The sequence below is a fragment of the Gorilla gorilla genome, chromosome 5, assembly GCF_029281585.2.
Source record: "Gorilla gorilla gorilla isolate KB3781 chromosome 5, NHGRI_mGorGor1-v2.1_pri, whole genome shotgun sequence".
Taxonomy (NCBI): domain Eukaryota; kingdom Metazoa; phylum Chordata; class Mammalia; order Primates; family Hominidae; genus Gorilla; species Gorilla gorilla.
Genome location: NC_073229.2, coordinates 173,343,607 through 173,355,742, shown reverse-complemented (window position 1 = coordinate 173,355,742; position 12,136 = coordinate 173,343,607). Strand labels below are relative to the sequence as shown.

The window sequence follows — 12,136 nt, the reverse complement described above, 5'->3', positions numbered from 1 at the left end:
TTGACAAGTAAAAATTGTGTATATGTGGTACATAACATCATGTTTTGATATTTGTATTCATTATGAAATGGCTAAGTCAATTTATTTTAACATATGCTTTATTTCACAAATTTACCCTGTTTTGGTGGTAAGAACACGTAAAACAAAATGACTCTCTAAGTAATTTTCAAGTATGCAATACATTGTTACTATACTTTAACTGAGCATTAACTAGTTGTGTTACTGTATCTTTTTACAAAGGAAATTTGGTATTATAGTCCTTTGCTAAATTGAGAACCAAAAGGAAATGGCCTCAGGGCACTTTTCTAGTAGGAGATTTTGGGATGAATATTTATCTGGAGGTTTCCAGGAATGCAAATTACCCACAAGAGACTAGCCACATTGATGGACACGAACTATTACCCATTGCTCTGACCCAATAGCACTTTCTGGCTTTTTTTTATGGGAAGAAAAGAAGGACCCTGCAAATCCTAGAGAATGGAAGGTCTTCCTGCTCCAGCCTGTGTTCTACAGCCTCATCTCCCACTTCTCCTTACCCTCCCTGCCTCACCTCCTCCACTCTGTCTCCCTTCCCATAGACATACCACTCTCTTCCCTGGCCCAGAAGTTCTGGTAGCAACAACCATCATCCTGGTTATTGTTGGGATATGTTGTTCAGCTTTAGATACTGACAATCAGATGTGAATTACCCATGCTACCATCTTGGGGTATGAATATAGTCACATATCTTTTATTTCATTTCTCCAGAGACATGCTGAGCTACCATTTCCCTCCTTTAGCAGGAAATTTGTATTTTTGCTCTTCTCTTCCCTATTCTCCCTTCTACAATTACTTGAGCATGATGGAGACCTTTTCAGTCCAAGGAGGTCAGTCTTGTCTCCAAATGCCAGTAGGTAAAGACCTGGGAAGTCTGATTAGTCTGCTAGAGGGCCCCAGTTTATGGATACCAGGACTCATTTTTGGCCGTTTAGTGAAATCACTGTGAAAATGGTCCTGTGTGGGCCAATGTGTCTTTGTTCAATGCTTTACAAATGCTCTTTCTCATCTAGATTTGCCACGTCTTGGCACCATTGGCAATGATTTTTTTTTTTAAGTTTATGCTCACACACCCAACCAAATGATCCCAGAGCATAAGCTCTGTGTGAGAAGGGCTGTGTCTGGAGGGGTTTGCAGCCTCTGCCATACACTGTGCCAGCATGCCATCTCTTTCCCCTCCATCTAGTTGGTGCTGGAGTTGAGACTAGACCATCAGTCCAAAATCCTCATCCCTTCTTGATAATGTCCCGGGAACCTAGGGCTCCTCTTCTACCAACAGACCTCAGTAAAGACCCTTCTAACTTATTAGATAACTTCCCAATAAAATAGAACCTTAACAAGGAAGAGCTGCCTGGGAAGCTTTTGTAAATTTGCCTGTGTGTATTCTCAGTGAACAGATCTGCATCCCCAAGATGTTTTTGTAAAGTGCAGTTTCACACACCACAGTAAGATCTAGTACTGCTTCCCCGGAGTCCTGGTGCCTGCCCACCTCACTCTTGCCTAACCAAGAACACTACAAGTAGGCCACTCAAATGACTGCTCCCTGAGCTCCTAGAAAGTTCTCCAACCTGTCAAGCTCCCCCACTCTACTAGGGGACCATTAGAGTCTCTTGCTAAAAAACGTCAGCATCATTATGCATCCTGCTACCTTTTTTTTTGTTGTTGTTGCTTTTGGACCCAACTCAGTACCTGGCACATAATAGGCATTTGGGGGAATACTTGGCCAGGGGTTGTGGCTCACGCCTGTAATTCCAGCACTTTGGGAGCCCGAGGCGGGTGGATCATGAGGTCAGGAGATCGAGACCATCCTGGCTAACATGGTGAAACTCCGTCTCTACTAAAAAATACAAAAAAAAAAAAAAAAAGAGCCAGGCGTGGTGGCGGGTACCTGTAGTCCCAGCTACTGGGGAGGCTGAGGCAGGAGATTTGCGTGAACCCGGGAGGTGGAGCTTGCAGTTAGCCTAGATCGTACCACTGCACTCCAGCCTGGGCGACAGAACAAGACTCCATCTCAAAAAATAATAACAATAAAAAAATAAAAAAAATAACAAAGACCCGATTGGATGGAGAATTCTGCCCAGGGCTCACAGAGAAATACAGGAGGTTGGGGGAGGAAGGCGTATAGAGAGGCGGTGAGAGTTGGGTGTGCCATAGGTAAATAAAAGTGTTGGGAGTGGTTAATGTTGATTTCACAGATGAATTAAAACATTTGATAACCCTGTAAATAGACTCCTGTATGTTTATGTAAATGGCACACTTAGCTTGTAGTTACAAGGTGCTAAAATAACTGCATGAAAATGAAAGACTCCATCAGTCAAATGGTTGTTTTGCCTATGTGAAAGTCAAACAAGCAATTGGACTGATTTTTTTTTCTCCTCTGAATTGACCCTTTGTTAAGTGACCTAACACTGTAGTGCAAACTGCCAAGTGAAGGCAGCAGCTGACTGTTGTACTGATTACAGCCTTCCTGGGGTTCCTGTGTGGAAAATGAAGCAAGGTAAATTTGTTAAACCATGATGTGGGCTCAATAAACATTTGTTATTGATTGGGATTGTTTAATCTTTGAGGTTATCAGGTAATTATTTATTCTTCCAGGGCATTATATAAGTGATTAAAGGGAGAAATCAGTAGAATAAATATGAAAAGTAGGTTCTGTTTTTATCATTTTATGATCTAACTTAAGGGTAATCTTTTATTTTTGTTGTAGTAAAGAGAGGCACATTTGTATATCTGTAAATATGCACTACTTAAAGAGCCTGTGGTAGGCTGAACAATGGCCTCCCAAAGATGTCTAATCCCAGGCACCTGTGATATGCTATTAGATTGGTGCAAAAGTAACTGTGGGTTTTGCAATGAAAAGTAATGGCCAAATCCACAGTTACTTTTGCACCAACCTAATACTTTATATGGTAAAGGGATTTCTGCAGACATGATTAAATTAAGGATTTTTGAGACAAGGAGATTATCCTAGATTATCCAGGGGAACCCAAGGTAATCACAAAGTTCCTTTAAATGTGGAGGAGTGTGGTAGAAGGCCAATCAGAGAGAGATGGGAAGATGCAGCAACACTGCCAGCTCTGAAGACGGAAGAAGGGGCCATGAGCCAAGGAATGCAGGTAGCCTCCACAAGCTGGAAAAGGCAAAAACATAGATACTTCCCTAGGACCTCCAAAAGGAGGCAGCCCTGACAACACCTTGTGTGATGGTTAATACTGAGTGTCAACTTGATTGGATTGAAGGATACAAAGTATTGATCATGGGTGTGTCTGTGAGGGTGTTGCCAAAGGAGATTAACATTTGAGTCAGTGGGCTGGGAAAGGCAGACCCACCCTTAATCTGGGTGGATACAATCTAATGAGCTGCCAGCTCAGCTAGAATATAAGCAGGCATGAAAATGTGAAAACACTGGCCTAGGCTCCCAGCCTATATCTTTCTCCCGTTCTGGATGCTTCCTGCCCTTGAACATCGGACTCCAAGTTCTTCAGTTTTGGAACTCAGACTGGCTCTCCTTGCTCCTCAGCCTGCAGAGGGCCTACTGTGGGACCTTGTGATCATGTGATTTAATACTTAATAAACTCCCATATATATATATATATATGTTCTGTCCCTCTAGAGAACCCTGACAAGTACACCTTGACTGTAGGACTCGTTTTGTGCTTCTGACCTCCAGAACTGTAAGATAATGAATTTGTGCTGTTTTTGGCCACTGTGTTTGGTAATTTTCTACAGCAACTATAGGAGACTCGTACAGGTGCAAAGGCAGCTCACATTTCCCTCCTGCTCAAAGCAGGAGATTATCCTGGATTATCCGGGGGTCCCAATGTAATCACAGGGTCCTTATAAGAGTGACTTGAGAGGGTCAGAGTCAGAGGAAATGTGACAACAGAAGCAGGAGGTAAAGTCAGAGAGAAAGATCTGAAGGTCCCCATGTTACTGGCTTTGAAGATGGAGGAAAAGATGCAGGGAATGTTGGCGACCTCTAGAAACAGAAAAGGCAGTGAAATAATATTTTCCCTAGAAACTGCACAAGGAATACAACCTGCGGACACCTTGATTCTATGCTTTCTGACCTCCGGAACAGTAAGACAATACATTTATATTGTTCTAAGCCACTTAGTTTGTGATAATTTGTTATAGCAACAATAGAAAACAGATCTATTAATTGTTGAGCAGAGAATTCTCTAAATTTGCTTGATAAATATACTCAAATATGAATATGGTTCATTTTAACATTAAAATATTGTTAAAAAACCAACCCAAGCTTATTCCATTATAATCCTCCTACAAAAATATTGTTAATATTTGCATCTTTCTTACTGTGGATGATTGGTTTTTAGCGGATGAAGAGTTCAAGTAAAGTGTGGAAGTGGCAGCTCTGCTATCCTTTTGGTGTTGACTCGATGTTGCATTATTCATTGTCTTCAGTCTTTTCAAGTTGCTTGTCTATTTTGAGGTGGTTTATTTGGTTAAACTCAGGTACTATGATTCATAAATATACCTAACCAGATACAGGAAAGGCACAAAATACCAGAGTATGCTGCCAAGGAGAGCAGGGGCGACTCTCAAACCTTCCCTTGGGACACTGCTGGAGATAACCCTGGCCTGGGTGACAGGATGGGGACAGAGAGTGGCAGGGTAGTACAGATTTGTTATCCCTGCCACACAAAAGGCATTTAAAAAAATTCTAGCCTCTCAAAATTGACCTATAGCAATCTGGAGAGAAGAACTTGCTTCTGATGTAATATTATTTTAGAGTAGTCTCTAAAGAGCTTTTCCATGTTTGAAAACTCTTATATGGGAACATTTATCGGAACCAGTCCAAGGCAGCGTCAGAATCTCCATTTCAGCATGCATGAAAAGGAAGAAATTGTGAACAGGTAAAAGCTGGCTAGGCAACTACTGTTTAAGTGCCTAGTAAGAGCATTGGAAAGTGGGGCTCCTTTCCATGGAGTGATGAAATCTAAGAAAGAGGTGCAAAATTTTATAAAACCAGATCACTGATTAGTAACTTCAGAGGGATGGCCTGTGCAGAAGGGTCCTTTACCGAGTCCGAACACACAAAAAGCATGATTATCAGAGCACCTTTCAGCAAAGTGAGGACTTTGAGGAAGCTCAGAGACAGAATCTGAGATATTGTTTGTATGAGGTTCCAGGCTTTTCCATGGGCTGCAGTCTTTGTTGCCTTCCTTTCCGTGGTGTAGTTTCAATGTCCTACCCTCCAACTAAGCAATCTGTCAGGCCAACTTCCACAGCTCCCGTAGGACTCAGCTTACTTTTCCCTTCCATAGAGTCTACCCTGCAAACTTCAGCACCCAAAGAGAAGCTGCTTGTAGCTGCAAGGGCTGCACTTGCGTTTGCTCTATTATAATACATTTGCTAGATAGACTTACCCATCACCTTACCCAGATGGTGACCTGCTGAAGGGGAAGGACCGCATCTTTTCAACCTTGCAATCTCTGTGCTTAGTATAAGACATAGCTCATTATAGGCATTCACAAAATCTTGGTTGAATAAATCAATCATAAGCAGTCTTTTTATATACTTGGAGCAAAGGCTTCTCCCTGCCTCACCTCACCTCCTTTCCTTCCTCCTTCTTGTTCTTTGATTGTAGTCAGTATTTACTCACTGGACATCCTGGAACTTCAGTGATCACTGGTAGAGGGAGAGGCAACAACTTCAATGGAGAGTTATTGCATAGGAACCTCGACCTTCTCTTTTCCTCCTGCCTCCCCTGCCCCAGGCAGGCAGAGAGCATCTTCACAAGACCCCTACATGCAAAGTCTCCAGCTATAGCTCTTGTTCACATCCATCCTCTTTGGCCAAATCCCAGAGTTCCTGGATTCTTCTGAATTCACTCTCTAAAAACACCTAAGTCCCCGTGCTAGTTTCCTAGGAATGTTGTAAGAAATTACCAAAAACTGGGTGGCTTAAAACAACATATCTTTATTCTTTCTGGCCGGAAGTCTGAAATCAAGCTGTCAGCAGGGCCATGCTCTCTCTGAAGGGTCTAGGGGAGAAAGTGTTCCCTGGCTTTCTTTTGGCTTCTGGGGTTGCAGCAATCCTTAGTGTTCCTTGGCTTACAGCTGCATCACTCCCCTGTCTGCCTCCATCTTCACATGACTTTCTCCCTATGTGTCTCTGTGCTTCTATCTCTTCTCTTTTGTAAGGACACTAGTCATATTGCATAAAAGGCCCTCCTTAGGCCAGTATGACATCATCTTAATTTATATCTTAAAAATATCTGCAAAGATCCTATTTCCAAATAAGGTCACATTCATAGGTTCCAAGGGTTAAGATGCAACATACCTTTTTGGGGAACACAATTGAACCCATAACAGCCCCTTTCTCTAGGGATCTGACCTCAGCTTGCTCAGCTGGGGATGGCCTTTGAGATGTTACTTGCCCCCTGTGACTGTAATAGTCAGCCTTGAGTCAGACAAACTCAGGGAAAGGGAAGCCTGTGATAGGAATACACACCTAAAAAATAAGTCGTTAACATCCTAGGGCAGGAGCCTAGCAGAGTCTGTCCTCGTGCGTGCTGGAGCTGGAAGGAGATTACTGATTTCAGGAGGTCCTGGGGACTTCAGCAGTCACAGTTGTGGAAATGTATTCTTATGCTCTTCCCTTAACCTGATTTGGAGTACGGCTTTTTTCTCGCCTCACAGCAAAAGTGGCTTCCAATCTCTATTCATTGATTTCAGTTCTGCTCCCTGTCTCCCCTCCCCCGCTCAAGTGCAGCTTGTTCTGGACTTGGCTTTTCCAGGCCCGATTCTGCCTCACGACCCTTCAGCTTTATGGTCCACTGTGAACTGACCCATTCTCATCATGTTACTTAGTTCACATGCTGTTATGGACTGAATGTGTCCCTCCAAAATTCATATATTGAAGCCCTAACCCCCGATATGATGGCCTTTGGAAGTGGAGTCTTTAGGTTTAGATGAGGTCATGAGGGGAAGGCCCTAAGAAGGGATTGATTAGAGCTCTTATAAGAAGAGTTAGAGAGATCAAAGCATGTACTCTTGTTCTTTCTTCCTTTCTCTTTCTCTAGACCATATTGGGACATGTCAGGAAGGTGGCCATCCATCTGTAAGCCAGGAGGAGTGCCCTCATGAAGAATTGAATCTGCTGGCCTTTTATCTCAGACTTACGGCCTCTAAATGATGCAAAAACAAGTATCTGTTGTTTAAATCATCCAGAGTCTGGCATTTCATTATAGCAGCCGGGCCGACTAAGAGACATGGCTGTGGAGAGATTCAGAGTGGCTTGGGTCCTCTGTCCGAGGCAGGCTCCAGGCCAGGCCTTGTGAGGGTCAGGCCTGGGATGCTGGTTCTGCGATTTCTCCTGGTCCAGGGTTGGACATAAATGTGTGTTTGTGTCCAGGAGTGGTGCTCTAACCCCAAGGCCCCCATCTGCAATGGTGGCATTTGAAACTTGACTGCTGGCCACTGAGGCTTCTTGAGGCTTCTCCAAACAGAGCAAAGAGGCTGTCCTTGGTTCTTCTAGGATGAAGGACTCACCAGGTTGGGAACAGGAAACCTAGAGAAGTTCTCAACATTCTTACAGGCAACTCTTGCAATTGTATATGGCACTGCTTGCTGGTTGAGAGAGGATGGTAGTGTTTGTTCTCAGGACACTCACTGCGGCACTGTCCCCACATATGAAACCCAGGAGAGTGGGGATTTAAGCTTGTTTGTTTGCTTTTAAGCTGCAGAGGCATGCATTGTTTCATAATGAGTAGAGGCCGCCAACATGTGGCTCGTGGATCTCCTTTGCTGAACCTATTCCAACTCAGAGATGTAAGAGCCCTCATCAAGTGTAAAGAAACCCGTCTCCTCATGTAACTGAAATTTTAAGTGCCACTCAGGTCTGGTTTCAACTCTAGCAATAAAATAAAAATCTTTCTCACCTTTTCACAGATTGGGTCTCCCTGGTATATTTCAAATTAGCGCAGTTAGCTGAGCCCTCTAATGTTTCTGGATATGAAATGGATAGGGGTAATTCAGCCTCAGCAGCTCAGTAGCATCCCACTTGCTGTCACTGGATCACAGCTATGGAAGTGTTTCGGTTTCCCTGGCTGCACGAGAAAGCTTGATGACGACCGGATGTGGAAATATAAGTCCCACCTATTTGAGAGGTAAAACTGGTGAAGACATAACATACAAGTCTGTACGTTTTCTGAAGTCATTAATGGGAAAGAACTTGTTTACTCAAATCTTCTAATCTGCCCATTTTAAAGAAAGTTGTGGGCAGCACAGTTGACATGTCTTCCAGGTTCCAAAACCAACAGAACTGAGAGTTTCAGTTTACCAGAAAGAAGTCAAACATCTAGCATTTAATGAAACTGTATGTGGACTCAGAAAATGGTAAAGGGTGAAAGGGCAAAAACAAGACCTCACGGTAATGACATCACCTCCTAGGGTGACTCTGCTGGGCTTTCCGAGGGACACAAAAAAATAGTAAAGTAATAGTGCAGTCCAGTTGGGGAGATAAGATGTAACTCAGGGGAAAACCAAACGCCAGTAAAGTGTTTGAGTGACATTTTAATAGAGAGCAATGGAAGAGCTATTTCATGGGTATCCTGGGCTAATTGCCAAGGCCATCCCATCAGCAGTAATTGCTCTGCATTGGAAGGGGATAGCCGTTACTTCAGGCTGTGAGGGTCAGAGATGTAGGGCTTGACCAAGGGGTTGGGTCGGAGGTTGACGCAGGCGGGGGAGGGGTCTTTCCTGGCAGGTTAAATGGCGTGGGCAGAGGGCACAGAGGGGAAATTAATGTGTTCAGGAGAAGCAGAAATTATGTGGTAATGTTCAGAAAAGCTCAGGCACTTGGACTTCATATTTTACAAATACTCTGAGAGAAACAGGAGAAAAAAATCAATTCTAAAAGTCTGAATTGTGTAATAACTGCTGACAGTTTTGGCTTTTTTACTGCAGATGTGTTTAAATGCATGTTTTATTATAAAATTTAAAATAAAATATTGTGTATATATGCTGAAATAAAACTATTAAAAACAACAGAATTTCAAAGGCCAATTCTTGTACCACTTCTGTAATAGGTCTTTTTGTATCAGGTCTTTAAAAAAATCATAGAAGGAAATTTTGCCTTGTCCAAAGTGGTTTGAAATATCTCACATGGGAAGGTTTCTCAATGAGAAAACAATTATGTAATTACACTCATGTTTATCTCATTTCTGTATACTTTGACTTACTAGAATTAAAGCTTCTTGCTGAAGGAACTTCCCAGAAACTTCCCCAATCCTAAAACAGAACTTTGGAATGGTACCTTCAGTTGGGAAAGCTGATGGCTTTAGACGTAGGGCTTTGTGTTGGCTTGTGAAGTGTCAATGGGAGGGGAGCTTGACTGCACTTTAGTCACCCATGTATAACTGGCTTCTAGTAGACAGACCTCCTACCGGCTCACAATCTACGGAACCTGCTTGTCACCCATACCCTAAATCACTGTTCTTCCCCCAGGTGACTTAGTAAGTGGTTCACACACAGCTTGCCAGCACATGAAGGGAGGAATACAAATGGCCCCTCTGGGCAGCTGCGACTGCCCTCTCGGTGTCCCCCGGCACTTCTGACCATGCTGGAGTGGCACAGAGATGACTCAGTGGTGCTCAGCTATACTAAGAAAGCATTTAGGCAATTTTCCCGAAAGCTGAGCCTGGTCAGCTTCAGAAATCTGCCCTGGCCCTGCCCTTTTAGGAGGGCACAGATCACTCGTTTTTACAAAGCCCATTGAGATGTAAGCCCACACCCAGAAGTTCATATTTGACTGATGAATATACCCCATTGTGGCTTTGTATATGTCTTTGCTGCCAGTGGGTATTCTGTAAAAGGCCTGTTTGTATAAGCTGGTGGAAAGGGTTTAAGTATGACAGAGTTGCTGCGTTCTGGGGAAGCGAGGATGGAAAAGCAAGGTTTTCTAGGGCTCAACCAGAAGAGCCTGGAGACTTGACAATCAGGTGTTTGTGGAGAAGATGGGAAGAGGTGAGCAGGCGTAGCAAGAGACAGACAATGGGGGAGGGAGGGCTGACAGCTGGAAATGCAAGTTCATGGAGTCCCCTCATTGGAGATGGGGGTGAAAAGGGAGGGGAGGAGGACAGGAGTCAGGCAGAGAGACCCACTCAGGTGCTTCTATGGAGCTGGGGTCATTCACGTGCACGTGCCTTTCTGGAGTCTCCCCTTCCTCTCCCATAGGACCCCAGTAGTGCCCTGTGCTTCAGTGTGTGAACCGTGGCTTTTATTTTCTCTATTCTGATGCTTTGACATCCGGAGCCCTGTGTCCCCTGGACGGACTGCCCCTTTCAGGGTTAGCCAGTTTGTAGGGATAGTAAACAACCCGCCCAAGGGCACAATTTTCAAATACAAACCAACCAACCTAGAGTCCACACCCCAACCACCTTCTTTGCTGGGCTCTCATACTCTGAGTCACTACCCATCTGTCCTAATCCCCCCAGGCCCAGGTACTAGACAACTAGGGACAGACCCTCTTCCCAGAGCCCACTGAAATAATTCAAGCCATCCGATGCTAACTAGCTTACCCCATCTTTCCTGTTCCTTCCCACAGAAACCACAGTTGAGGCGCTTGCCTGTAGTTTCTCTGCTCCCTCTGCCTCCTGATGGTCCCTGGTTCATCCCCATGTGGCCCTCATGGTGCTGTGCCCCCTCCCCTTGGGAACTGTGAGTAACAAACTATCTTTTTAATGGCGATTGTCTCTCGATCTGTTGGTCTCACCATACCTAAATAGTAACAAAGTCTGTTAAAACATTCAGTTCCAAAAAAATCTCATGAGCCAGTGTCCTGCCCCAGTCATGTCCCCATAGTCCTAGGTCACCCCTCTGACTGTTCTCCTCTCTCTCTTAGTATTAGAGACATTGTCTGGGTGATAAGTAAGTCATTAAACAAAATAAAAGTAAAAACTTAGTTACCAGGTCACAAAAGAGCCCAATACTGTCTTAAAATTATGTATTTAAGGCTACAGTGAAAGCTGAAGAATTGATTTTCTTAGATGTCCAATATTTGGCTTGGGAGCAGAAAGGAGGTGACATTAACGAGGAGATTGGAGATCCATTGACCTGGAGAGATCCAGGCCATAAATGGGCTGGGCTTGGGTGGCCATCCTGAGAGATGCAAGGACAAGAAAAGTCTAAGATTTATTGAATGATTACTATATGCCAGGACTGTTCCAAGGACTTCACAATGTATTTAATCCTCCAACAAAACTTTGAGGAAAATACTCTTATTCCCATTTTAAATATAGGAATGGGGCCAGGCACGGTGGCTCATGCCTATAATCCCAGCACTTTGGGAGGCTGAGGCAGGCAGATCACGAGGTCAGGAGTTCGAGACCAGCCTGACCAACGTGGGGAAACCCCATTTCTACTAAAAATATAAAAATTAGCTGGGCGTGGTGGTGTGTGCCTGTAATTCCAGTGACTCAGGAGGTTGAGGCAGAAGAATCACTTGAACCTGGGAGGTGGAGGTTGCAGTGAGCTGAGATTGTACCATTGCACTCTAGCCTGGGTGACAGAGCGAGACTTGGTCTCAAAATATATATATATATGTGTGTATATATATGTATATATATATAAAAATATATATGTGTATATATTATATATATAAAATATATATGTATATATATTTTATATTTATATATTATATATTTATATATATATTTTATATATACATATATACTTATATATGTATATATATTTATATTTTATATATACATATATACTTATATATGTATATATATTTATATTATATATATATACACATTATATATATATGGAGACTGAGGCATAGAGATGTTGAGTAACTTGCCTAAGCTCACATAGTTAGCTAAGTGGCAGAGATAATCTCGAAATCCAGGCAGTGTGGCTTCAGGGCCTATGCTCAACCACTACCCCGTCTAGTACAGTAGAAATAGCCAGACAGACTCATACAGACACTTTGGTTCTACCAATTTTTAGTTGTGTGAATATGGGTTAGTAATTTGACCATCTATGATATAAGGGTCCACCTATAATATGAAGGTGATAATATTTATCCATTTTCTCCATATATAAGTATGATAATACTTATCCAATAGGAT

The 12,136-nt window shown here is 43.1% G+C and overlaps 1 long non-coding RNA gene across 1 annotated transcript in view; it reads left to right on the top strand.

Moving 5' to 3' along the window:
• Positions 1-10,770, top strand: part of LOC129534284 (uncharacterized) — a 70,426-nt gene extending 59,656 nt beyond the window's left edge. The window contains exon 3 of the long non-coding RNA XR_008680811.2: positions 10,609-10,770. This is a non-coding gene — a long non-coding RNA (uncharacterized lncRNA). The remainder of the gene's footprint in view (positions 1-10,608) is intronic.
• The last annotated feature ends 1,366 nt before the right edge of the window (positions 10,771-12,136 follow it).